This window comes from Dermochelys coriacea, chromosome 2 (assembly GCF_009764565.3).
Source record: "Dermochelys coriacea isolate rDerCor1 chromosome 2, rDerCor1.pri.v4, whole genome shotgun sequence".
NCBI classification, from domain to species: domain Eukaryota; kingdom Metazoa; phylum Chordata; order Testudines; family Dermochelyidae; genus Dermochelys; species Dermochelys coriacea.
In genome coordinates, this window is record NC_050069.1 from 62709876 (window position 1) to 62723138 (window position 13263).

Below are 13263 nucleotides of genomic sequence, written 5' to 3' on the forward strand. Positions count from 1 at the left end.
CCTATTTTAAATACTTCAACAAGTATTTAATGCTGCTACACTTACGAAGCTGTCAAAGATGCTCTAAAGATAGGATTTAATGTTCTCTAAAGCTGAACTCTGAAGAATTATTGATTTGAACATTAGAAGATGTCACTTGGAGAGGAAAGTAATAAATCAACATGAGACCGAGTAAGACATTCAAAGTAAACATGCAACCTGGGATATGAAGTAGTGAACTAAAAAACCTTACAATTTAGAGCAAAACTTTACAAAGATTGTGTGTCTAGGTAAATATAAAATAATAAAAATAGCAATGGTTTATTTTGGGGGTGGTAGGGAACCTAAACTTTAGAAATCCTAGCAATACTTAGTAATACTATGTTTATGTCTCTAATGCTTAAAATACATCTGCTGGTTCCACTTGCTGTAAGTTAAATTTTCCTCTGAAAATGGGCTTAGTAAAAATGGCATTGTAAAGTTCCATGTGTGTCTGAATTAGAGCTGGTTCACGTAGTTGGGGTATTTTTTTTTAAACCTGATCTGAAAATCCAAAAAAGTTGGTGAATCAAAAAAACAAAATTTTCATTTTTTTTTTTTTTTTTTTGTTGAATGAAACACTTTGTTTGACCTGGAACAAACCCTTTTTTAAAAACACTTTAATGTAAGAGGAAAAGAAGGGCTAAATTCACAAAACTGCCAGAGGAGGTGTTTGTGTTTGAGACAAAATAGTTTGAGATGATTCAGGGTTTTCACAAACTTGTATCTTCCTGGGAGAATTCATCTTTGGGCTTTAAACTTTCAATTTTTGGTCACTGGCCAAAGATGCATTATTTTGGAAATGGAAAAATCTCTTCAGCCATTTTCAAATTTTGTACGTGTGGAAAAACCAGCCACACAGGTAACTCAAAGAACTCTGAAGAATGACATGTATGTAGTCCTTTCTGAGTAGGTCCAGAATCAAATTTGAAGGGAAATTAATTGCATGTTAAAACTTTGAACAACTGAAAACTATACCCTTTTATAGAGTTGTATTTCACAGGTGTGTGCACTTAATGTATGTTAGTGGTTTAGGCAGCTTCATTAATTTCATTAGTGCAGTGTTTAAAGGTGTACAGTTAGAGAGAAAATGCGAAAGCTAAGATTCCTATGTTAACGTGGCTACATTGGTTCAATTAATAAAGCCTGTCTAAATTTTAGCTTTGGACTGGAATTGGAGGGGTAGGTCAGTGAAGGCACAGTTCTTTGACCTTGCCTTTTCTACCATAATTACATAGTAACACATTCAAACAAACAAATCAAAGAACTGTCCAAAAAAGAAAACAAAAACAAACTCCCCTATACACACTTCTGCTGGGAAGAGGATGAGAGAACAAACTGTGACAGATATTATTCACACTAGAAAGAGCTCAGATACTATATGGTATATGAGCCTTTATAGACTAGAAGAGCATGCGCTTGTCATGGATCGCACATTATCTCCATCTTGAGGTCAGAACTCATGTTTACTGATGTTGCAAAAGGGATAATTATTATTGGTTTTCTTGCAGAAGCTAGTAGAAACGGTAGACTTTCCAAATGATGTTTGGTGGGGGGGAGGGGGGTGTGTGTGTAATTTTGCTGCTTGTTTTATACATACATTGGGTTGGTTTACCTATTGTATTGATGATTGTAATATGTTAAAAATAAGTCTAGAACTTGATAGCTGCATTTTATAAACTGAAGAAATGAATATGTAATATTTGGAAGTATATATTTAATAAGAAAAATAGGAACAGAAAATACTCTATAGAGGGGCCTCAAGGCCAAGTTGACATTGTTGGAGCTCTTAACTTTCTGCATTTCTGACTTTTATTGATTTTCTTTATTATTCTGACTCTAAATGACTCGCTATGTTCTTTAATCTACATTAATCTAATTTATTTTTTAACTTACTGATATAATCAGTCTTTTACTTTGAATATAAATGTCTTCTTTATTGTGATAACCAGCAAAAAAAAAGGTGACACAACTATTGACTTCATTGAGATCTCTTAAACTTCCTTTTAGCTGAAACAGAAGGTATATGCATTAGCAATAGCATAGTCACGTGCAGTTGTACTGTAATTTCATATGCTTACCATACTCTTTTTAAAAAAAAGAAAAGAAAATCGGATGAACCTCCACAACTTTGTTCCAGCACTTAAACTGTTATTTCCCTGTAAAGAGCCAATAAGTTAATTTTACTTCAAAAATCACTGTAATCAGTTTGAGGATCAAAACTGAATACTACCTAACTAATTTAGCAGAAGTCAGCTGCCCTAGACCAGAAGCTTTTATTCAACAAAGTAAATATATTAAAAATTAACTTTTTGGTAACATTGCCTCTCTCAGCCAACAGTGACAGGAGTTAGTTCTTGTGTGCTCTGCTTTCAATAAGAGTATCTGTTAAACTTTTGAGCTCTAGTTTAAAAAAAACCTGTTCTTTAGATTGTTTTGAAACTCGGGTATAAATGCTGTATAGTGAACTCAACGTGTAGGAATTTATTTAAAACCAGGGCCCTATGCATAGTGCAGTTACATAGTTGTAGAAATGAATGCATAATTTCTGCCACTCTCCCAAAACTTTGTGCAGCAACTCCCAAAGAGGTCCATTAAATGTCAGTTTTTCTGCCATCTTTCTGCTTGTCTGCCTGCTATTTGCCTATCTTCTCTGTACCTGTATGGGTTTTATTGTGTATTCATATTGGGCGTTTTAGTCTGTTATCTGTACTTCTCCCTATGCTACTGTTCTAAAGACACAATGGGAGGTAGAGACAAAACAATTCTCCAAGATTCAGGATACCAGCAAAGATGAAAGCTCAGATGCCAAACTGATTTGATCATTAGAAATGAGTGATTTGCCCTGGTGGACTTTCTCTCAGAGGTGAGCATTTGTGGAGGGTGCAGCATAGTTGGCAGGGCAAACAGAAGACTGAAATACTGTCTTTTGTGGAAAAGGGGACGCCATCTTGCAGTGCTTCTAAGCTGCTTAGCAGTTCCATGTCGCAACTATGTAGTCCTGCTGTGCAGCTTCTTAGCTATGTGAAATTGGTGTTTCTCTGCTGCATTTGTATTGGTTATATATGCACCTTCTGGTGTACCTTTAGAAGCCTTTTGATAAAAATGAACACAGTAAATGATTTTTATAATCTGTTAAAGCCATGAAAATTCCTGCTCCCCTTTCTTCCCCCAAAATTTCTGGAGGGCTCTTCCACAGAAATTTGGTAGGGGAAGCTTGGGGCTGAGTTTAGGTCTAATATGTAGCGTAGTGCGTGATAAACTATTAATTATTTACACATTGCTGGACAAACATAATCTAATCTCAACAACAGTCCTGTGAGGTGAGTGACAATTCACTTGAGAGGGAAAACCAAGCAGAGAATGGCTAAGGACTTATTTTTCTAAAGGATTAACGCATCTGCATGCCAAACTTGTGCATTAAATTACTGCTCTTTTATCACTAAAATGCATATGACTATTTACATGTCCAAATAGTATTTGTGTGCAATGGAGCTTTGGTACACACACACCAGCCACACAGTTACACACACTTTTGAAACTAGGCCTGAAGATCAGTGGTGATAGCTTTATCCCTCTTCTTCCTTTTGCTCCCTCTCTCTTCTTCCCTGCAATCTGTGTGGGTATTATTACTGGAATGCTCTTCACTCTGGTCAGGGGTGTTGCAAGGAATTGTGTTGCAGTGGTATGAGGGAGGTTGCTGAGGAAGTGATAAGAGCGTCCTCTTCCTTCTCCCTGTCAGAATGGAAAAACTGGGATGCTCCAGTAAAGGGAAGGACAGAAAATCAGTATTAATTCTGCTGGCTCTGGCACTGTTTTCTGCTCATTTCAGCCTCTCTCATTCCAATCTCGCTGTTATACTACCATCAAACCCATCCTATTAATTGACTCTTTGAGGCTTGCCAGGTGTCTGGTTTTCAAGCAGAACACCTGCTCGAAAAGGGACCCTTGTGCCTCTAACAGCACTGCTGTTAAAAGTCCAGTAAGCTCCAGAAACAGCGGCATGTCCTCCCTCTGGCTCCTATGCATAGGGGCAGCCAGGAGCCTCTGCACATTGCTCCTGCCCCAAGCACCGACTCTGCAGTTCCCATTGGCTGGAAACCATGGACAACGGGAGCTGCGGGGGTGGCACCTGCAGATGGGGCAGTGCGTAGAGCCCCCTGGCCGTGCCGCCACGTAGGAGCTGGGGGAGAGGACATGCTTCTGCTTCTTGGAGCTGTTTGAGGTAAGCGCTGCCTGGAGCCTGCACCCCAACCCCATGCCCCAGCCCTGATCCCCCTTCTGCCCTCCCAACCCTTCGTTCCCAACCCGGAGCACGCTCCTGCACCCCAAATGCCTCATCCCTGGCTCTACCTCAGAGCCTGCACCCCCCCAGCCAGAGCCCTCAACCCCCCCCATCTTAACCCCCTACCCCAGTCCTGATCCCCTGCCTGGTCTCTGAACCCCTTGGTCCCAGCACAGAGCCCCCTCCTGCACCCAAAATCCCTCATCCCTGGCACCACCCCAGAGCCTGCACCCCCAGCCAGAGCCCTCAGCCCATCCCACATCCCAACTCCCTGCCCCAACCCAGAGCCCTCTCCTATACCCTGAACTCCTCATTTCTAGCCCCACCCCAGAGCCGGCATCCCTAGTAGGAGCCTTCACCCCCTCCTGCACTCCAACCCCCTCCCCTAGCTCGATGAAAATGAGTTAGAGTGAGGATGGGGAGAGAAAGTGACAGAGGGAGGGGGGATAGACTGAGTGGGGGGCAACACCTTGGAGAAGGAGCGAGACAGGGAGGGACCTCAGGGGGCAGGGTGGGGCAAGGGTGTTCAGTTTTGTGTGAGTAGAAAGTTGCCAACCCTATCTTTCTCCTGTGCCTGAACTCTGCCCATCACTTCCCAGCTAAGAACCTTTCCAACCTCCTCCGCTTCCTCAGAACAGCCTGTGATGGGGTGTTCTCCCCACATTTTCCCTGAAAGGGTTAAGGCAGGCCAGAGGGACCAGTTAGCCTATTAGACAGCAAGCTGGGGGGAATTAAGACAGTGAAAGAAACCTTAATTAGAAGGTCACATTGTGCAGGAACAGGTGCAGCCTATATAAATCAGGAAGTGGTCAACTAAAGGGGCTACTAGGAAAGGCTACAGTCACTTCCTAGGAGGAGTGTTTAGAGGCTGTAGATAACCCCTGGCAAGTAGGAGTGGTGAAACTGGCAAACCCAGAGAAGGAAGGGAGAGCCAGAAAGTTAAGAAAGGGATCAGGGAAATGCAGCAAGATATGGGTGGAACAGACCTTGGCTGGTGACTAGAGGGTCCCTAAGCTAGAACCCAGAGTAGACTGTGGGCCTGGGTTCCTGACATGGGTCAGAAGACTGTGTTTGGATGGTAGAGCGACTTGAGCTTAAACCTGAGTCTGAACCTGGGTTTATTATGCAGTGTAGATAAACCCTCTGGGCTAGTCTTGCAAAAGTTGTACTTTGTGCCTTGCAATCTATGTGCTACAGGACTATAAGTCCCTTGGAAGCAGACAAGTGTACTCAAGCCTCACAAGTAGCTCTCTAGGGCAGTGGTCCCCAAACTTTTGATTGCACCTCCCCTTGCACTTGTCAGTACCTCCCTGAGCCCCCGGAGCCAGCAGGGATGCAGCTGGGGATGGGGGGAGATTTGGCTAGAGCTAAAGGGGCTGAGGCTTGGGCTGTAGCTGAGCATGGGTCTAGGGCCAGGAGCAGGGTCGTGTCCAGGGACCAAGGGTGTGGAGGGGGGCGGAGATGCAGCTGGGCTGCGGTCTGGGTAGCAGGTGGGCCCATGTCCAGGTGCAGCTCCACTCCCAGCCTTGCCCCTAGTTTCTGCCCTGGCTGGGACTGGGACCAGAGCTGGGGGTAGGAAGGGGTTGGGTGGTGTTCCCTCCCTGCCCCTGTGGGGGATGGCCTGGGCCCTGCTGTGCCCCCCAGATGTTCCTCTATGCCCCCTTAGGGGGTGCACCCCACACTTTGGGGACCTCTGCTCTAGGAGCAACATTCACACCACACAGTTGTGAAGTTAGTGGGGCTTAACCTTATTAAATGCTAATGACCAGCCACCTCTGCTTGAGATTACATAGTGAGCCAGTGTTAAAGTGGAAACCTGGGAGGTTTGACTTCTTGTCTCCCATTCTTACTATTAGGCAACACTTTCTCTTGAATTCTTTGAGCAGGGTGGCCTTTTGGTTTTGGGGGGTGGAAAGGCTGCATGGTTTAGGCTGGTAGTAAGATATTGCCAGCTTGACTCTACCTCAGGCTGGTGTTGACCAACAGTTACCTCCATCTGACTGCTCTTTGTTTCCCCCTGAGAAAATGTGGTAGGCTCAGTCCGCTTGCCATCCAAATGCTGTCACAGCTGGAACTAACTGCTTGCTTGCAGTCTTCTCAGCAAAAGAAACCAAGCACTGAGTGGGGATGGGGACAGAACTGACTTCTCACACCTATACAAGTGATCCCTCCAGAACATTGAGAACATTGCCTAGACAGTGTGGAAAAACTTGCACTGATCTTGCCAGGGCTGTATATCAAACAAACACCCCCTCCTTCGCCAGAGCTGTCAATCTGGCAGCTTTCACAAACATGGGATGCACTTACATTTAAAAAAAAAAAAAATTTGCCAGCTCCTGCAGCTGCTGACAAATAATGATAAACGAGTAAAAGTACCCCTCCCTTGGGTGGATATAGCCAGTGTAAATGAAATGATATTTTAGACATGAAAAGTCTGCTGAGTTTATCCTTGTGAATTACTAAATTGGTAGCCATTTTAATATTGTTTGCCTGAAGAGGTTAAGGTCATAGGTAAGAATGGAGTACAAATACAGGAAGAATTACCTGTCCAGTTATAGATGGTTCCACATTTAACCTTCTAAATAACATTTATTAAATATGTTTGCCTCTAAATTATCTGTTTACAGATTATTAATATGTCATAGCACTGAAGTCAAAGGTAGAATTGTTACTTACCCCGAGACATACTTTAAGATCCAGTTACTGTATGGTATGTCTACACTGCAATCATTCATGCAGTGTCATCACAGCTCGTGTTGACATACCTTTAATCAAGTTAGCTTGGGTACCAGTAGCAGTGCAACCATACAGCACAGGCTGTACAAGCCTGTCTGAAATAATGAGTAATTACTCAGGCAGCTAGTCCGTATTGCAGCTGTGGCTTCACTGCTCTGGTACCTGAGCTAGCTAGATTAAAGTTAGCCCTGGTATGTCTACAGAAGCTGCAATCGCATCCTGTGATTATAAAGCAGATATTTTCTTTATCTGCATCTGTGTGTAGGTGCACATGCATGCAAGACTGTATTTATTTGAATAACAATATCTGTCAGGCCATGCATGTGCCCTGCACTGCCTTATGCTCCTGTGTGAGGGTGTAAAGAGTGAGATGATTGCAACTGTCCCTCAATTCCTTTGCCACTTAAAGCCCATGGTGGCTGAAAACTCTCAAAACTAAGAACAGAGAGGGCTGGTTATGAAGATTGCAGAAAGCGTAGCCAGGGCATGCCACTGTCCTGTGGCCTGTTCCAGGATCTCTTCATGAATTGGGAGAGCAATCCTGGTGAGCATCGTTGTACTCAAATGTCAAGAAGCTAGAGATTTTTCTTGTCTGAGTGTGGTCTCAATGTTCAGGGTCTCTGCAATTTCAGACAGGAGGTCCTGGAAGTCTTCGGTTATCGAGTGCCAATGTGGGGCTGGTGCCACTGCCTTGTCCAGTATTGAGGAATCTTTTGGGTGGAGATAGGGAGTTTGTTGTTGCCTCACTGTCATTTCCTGTTCCTGTGGGCCCACTTCTGGTTCTGCTGAAAGTGACTTAGAATCATAGAATATCAGGGTTGGAAGGGACCTCAGGAGGTCATCTAGTCCAACCACCTGCTCAAAGCAGGACCAATCCCCAACTAAATCATCTCAGCCAGGGCTTTGTCAAGCTTGACCTTAAAAACTTCTAAGCAAGGAGATTCTACCATCTCCCTAGGTAATGCATTCCAGTGCTTCACCACCCTCCTAATGAAAAAGTTTTTCCTAATATCCAACCTAAACCTCCCCCACTGCAACTCGAGACCATTACTCCTTGTTCTGTCATCTGCTACCACTGAGACCAGTCTAGATCCATCCTCTTTGGAAACTCCTTTCAGGTAGTTGAAAGGAGCTATCAAATCCCCCCTCGTTCTTCTCTTCCGCAGACTAAACAATCCCAGTTCCCTCAGCCTCTCCTCATAAGTCATGTATTCCAGTCCCCTAATCATTTTTGTTGCCCTCTGCTGGACTCTTTCCAATTTTTCCACATCCTTCTTGTAGTGTGGGGCCCAAAACTGGACACAGTACTCCAGATGAGGCCTCACCAATGTCGAATAGAGGGGAACGATCACATCCCTAATCTGCTGGCAATATCCTTTCTTATACATCCCAAAATGCTATTGGTCTTCTTGGCAACAAGGGCACACTGTTGACTCATATCCAGCTTCTCATCCACTGTAACCCCTAGGTCCTTTTCTGCAGAACTGCTGCTGAGCCATTCGGTCCCTAGTCTGTAGCGGTGCATGGCATTCTTCCGTCCTAGGTGCAGGACTCTGCACTTGTCCTTGCTGAACCTCATCAGATTCATTTTGGCCCAATCATCTAATTTGTCTAGGTCCCTCTGTATTCTATCCCTACCCTCCAGCGTTTCTACCTCTCCTCCCAGTTTAGTGTCATCTGCAAACTGGCTGAGGGTACAATCCACACCATCCTCCAGATCATTTATGAAGATATTGAACAAAACCGGCCCGAGGACCGACCCTTGGGGCACTCCGCATGATACCGGCTGCCAAGTAGACATGGAGCCATTGATCACTACCTGTTGAGCCTGACAATCTAGCCAACTTTCTATCCACCTTATAGTCCACCCATCCAGCCTATATTACTTTATCTTGCTGGCAAGAATACTGTGGGAGACCATGTCAAAAGCTTTGCTAAAGTCAAGGAACAACACGTCCACTGCTTTCCCCTCATCCACAGAGCCAGTTATCTCGTGGTAGAGGGCAATTAGATTAGTCAGGCATGACTTAGCAAACAGTGCTGTCAAGGAGACAGATCTCTTCCTCCTTTGTAGACTTGCAGGAGGGTGATCTGTGATTCAACATATGGAAGAATGGTCCCCGTAAGACAAATAAGGCTGTATTGGCTTCCCATGTGAATGCTGGTCTAGTACCATTCCTGTGCTTCTTATGGGGCTCTGAATGGGGATTTCCTGATGCCCTGTTTGGGGGGGTCACACTCTGATGGCAGAGGAGTGGAATGTTTGCTTATCTTCAAAGGTGGTGCTGATTGGTTGTATAAAGGCAGTGTTGGTCTTGATGCTGGTTGCCTCTTCAGTACCAGGAATGACTATGGAGGTGCTAGGACTTAGAGGAGCCCATATCCCTCATCCTTGCTTAGCTCTGTCAGGTTGAGGATTGCGTCCAGGTCTCTCACTCTGCCTGACTGCTTGGAGCCTTTGTACTTTGTACCCTCTGTATTTTCCCTTCTGTCTTAGAGCTATATTTAAGCTTGGTCTGACTTTTTGTGCATTGGTGTCCTGTTCACAAGCAGGCAAAAATGGCAGCCTTGAGGAAGCCAGTACTGGTAGCACGAGGGCTGTTGGTGCTGAGGTTTTGTGGTGAAGACTTCACTAATGTTGAGATGGTCTGTGTTAACTTTTCTGATTGTGCTCATTCAGTCAGCATCCTCTTCACCTTCTTTCAAGTGCTTGATCCTGGAGTCTGATGTGTGCTCAAGAGAGTGCTGGCCTATGCTGCTTTATCTAACCGCCTCCGGCTGTAACTGCCACCTCTGGGTCTGAAACGATCTGCATGGACTCCTCCAGCAGCTAGAGCTGATTACTCCTGGATTTGCAGGTCCTGGAGGAAAAGGACTTGTACACAGAGCACCTGTCTATGATATGGTTCTCTCTGAAGCAGACGAGACATTGGCTGTGCCTGTCCTTCATGGGGATCACAGCATGGACAGGGTTTAAACCCTGAGGGTTTGGATTCTGCCATGAGTCATGGTGGTTTGTGGGAGGCACCTTGTTGTGCTGTACTGGGGGTTGCCAATTAATTTTTCTTTCTTTTTTATTTATTTATTTAAAGGAATGAGCTTTAGATAAAATTTCTTCCACAAGTTGGCTGGAAAGAAAAATGGTTTAGGATTTCTGAAGAGTAATGGGTCAGACATTCATCAGATTGTTTCACCACCAACTACAGTAAGAGGGAACAGAGGGAGGGACATGGCTACCAAGACCTTTATGCCTCAGATGAGAGCATGAGGAAGCACAGGGTTCCTGCGCAGCCCTGATGGACATTGCGACTTAAAAAAAAAAAAATCTTATATGCATGGGATCTGCACTGAAACATACTTCTAGAACAATATTTACCGCACATCTTGGCAAAACTAAATTTTGAATATTGTGACCTTCAACTCTTAATCTATTAAGACTAACAATTCAGAATCTCGTGTGTGTATATATTAAAATAAAATGTGTGAATATATATGTATAGTAACATATACTCCCATTAAAAAGGTGCTAGCTTTAAAAATGAAATTTGTCTTTGCCACCCAATGGTGTCTATTTCAGGCCCTTGGGACTTTGTCTGATGATTTTATTTAAGCATTTATTATTAAGTCCAGATGTTCGGTGCTGTACAAGGCAGACGCAAAGACATGGGAACTGCCTGAAAAACACAGTTTTAGTTGCATATAGATCTTGAATAAATAGCCTGTGTAGTTCAAAGGTTCTTGTCATGGCCTTGATGTGGGGGCACATTTCTTTGGTATTATCTCTTGGGTACAGCACAACTATATCTATGCAACTTGGCACTGAACAGACATAGTACATAAGCCAAGAAAAGCATATAAAATTGTGTGATAATTTTAAAATCAAATTATGGTCTTCTTTTTTTCCCACAGAACAACAGAACCATTTCAGCATTACTATTCCACCACAGCTTTACCTATGGACTTTCGGCACAACTGCTGAGAATTTAGATTCTTATTTGAAAGTGTAGGGGGCGCTACAAGCTAAGATTTCCCATTTCTTTTGGTACAAGCTGCCCTATATGCTTATACTACAGAAGAAAAATTCAGAGATAAAATGTTTATCTTCCTGAAGCCTTTCACTTCTGAGCAGAAATTGTAATTTCCAGTGCTTAAAGGCATAATGTTTGTGTGAAATTTTCACACAACTGTATTTTCTTTGAGTTTCCCTGGATAAAATGTGTGTACACATTTTCCCCAAAAACCATGTACAACTTAAAAATCATGTTAAAACTATATATAGTATATATTGCCTTGAATTACTAATGACATGATAGGATACCAAAAGGTGAAGAACTTGCACATAAAAACTGAATTTAAGTATTTTTGCTATTTGCTTAACTTTTGCATTAGCCTGGATAATAAAAGTAAATTACTTTGTCATTGGTTTACTATCAGTTTCTAATCACTTTCACTTCAGTTTTCATAGCTTAGCACAATGTTACAATATTTTGCTTGCGACTTTTGAAGGGAAATGTCACTTGCTATAAATTTTTGTTATAAAGTAATTGTTTCAGTTGGAATTAAAAACAACCAAACAAAAACATGGGGAAAATGCTATTACTTGTAGGATTTGTAAAAACTTGTATTCGGGGCCAAATGTTAACCTCTTAATGATGCCATAGTTTTGTTAATAACTTATCACATTTCTGGAGAACTTTACCTATAATTCCATAAGCAATTCTGCAAGCCTGTTGAGAGAGGATATACTGTAGCTTCTAAATTAGAGATTCAGGCTTGCATAACTAATTTTCTGCATTCTAATTATTTTTCTTGAAGCTGGAGCAACACCAATAACAGCACCTAAGATTACCTGCTATTTCACAGCCATTGTATTTTGAAAGTTGTACTGTTTGCAATAGTATGGGGTTGTACCTTGTGGGTACACAACAGGAAGAGGTTAAAGCACTTAATAAATGACAGGTAAGAAGAGGCCAAATTATATTGTGTGGTTGAATATAATTTCATATAAAAACATAAATCCCTCTCCAATCCAGAGCTTTAAATGCTGCATTGGTACCCAGATGCAGTAGCCTTTGTAAAGACTTTTCTACCTTCTGTGTTCACATTTCAGCACCCAATCGTCTTGTTGTTCCTGTCTATGCCACCTTCTTCCCCACCCCAAAAAACTCCTCTTTTTGTGCACCAAATTGTAAAAATAGTAGTTCTTGGATATAGACTCCTTACTTGAAATTGAGGATTGTGCCATAAATCACTGGAATGGAAACTTTTCCTTAGGTTCATAAGACCTCAAATTTGTTGTAAGTTACTTATATGAATAACTAAGAGACTTCCACGTAGGGTAAAGAATAAGCAAAATGTCTCGTCTTTTTGTAGACTGTCTGTAACTTCATTTACAAAGATGAAACTCAAACTGTTGCTTGTTTACAAGGCCTATACCTGTTTCTTGAGCAAGAAGCTCCATTATATTTTGTAACTTTTTATAAGTTGACCTATTTTTGAAGTGAAGAATAAACATTTGTCTTGGTATATGTCTACACTGCAGCTGGGAGCATACCTCCCAGCCTGGCTAGACATACACAGGCTTGCTGTGCTTGAGCTACTGCACTAAAAATAGCCATGAAGCATCATCCACACTGATTGTAGCATGCCCTAGCCACCCAAATACAGGCCTAAAAGGTCAGGTGGGCTTGTACTTGAGCAGCTAGCCCATGCCTTCACCTGTGTTGCAACATCCACACTATTTTTATTGTGCTAGCTCAAGTAGAGCCAGTGCGTGTTTGTTTACCTGGAAGTGTAGACATACCCTCTGAAAAAAAATGCTACTGCAATACAGCATGAAACTGCAAATGAAATTACATTAACTTCTAAAGCCCTGATCCTTTAGTGTCCCCTGTACAGGAAGACCTTGGAGTAGAGTCCTAGGGACTTCCATGGACGAATGTGTTACGTAGAGCAATATGTCCCCCTCACTGAAGGATAGTGACATAACGTTTCAGAGTAGCAGCCGTGTTAGTATGTATTCGCAAAAAGAAAAGAAGTACTTGTGGCACCTTAGAGACTAACAAATTTATTAGAGCATAAGCTTTCGTGAGCTACAGCTCACTTCACCGGATGCATTTGGTGGAAAAAACAGAGGAGAGATTTATATATACACACACACACACACACACACACACACACACACACACACAGAGAACATGAAACAATGGGTTTATCATACACAC

General features: G+C 42.7%; 1 long non-coding RNA gene across 1 annotated transcript; it reads left to right on the top strand.

Annotated features, from left to right (window-relative positions):
* The first annotated feature begins 4838 nt into the window (after positions 1-4838).
* LOC122458665 lies at positions 4839-11617 on the top strand. Its single transcript, XR_006278794.1, has 2 exons — positions 4839-5191; positions 10132-11617. It is a non-coding gene; the product is annotated as an uncharacterized LOC122458665 (long non-coding RNA).
* Positions 11618-13263: the final 1646 nt, after the last annotated feature.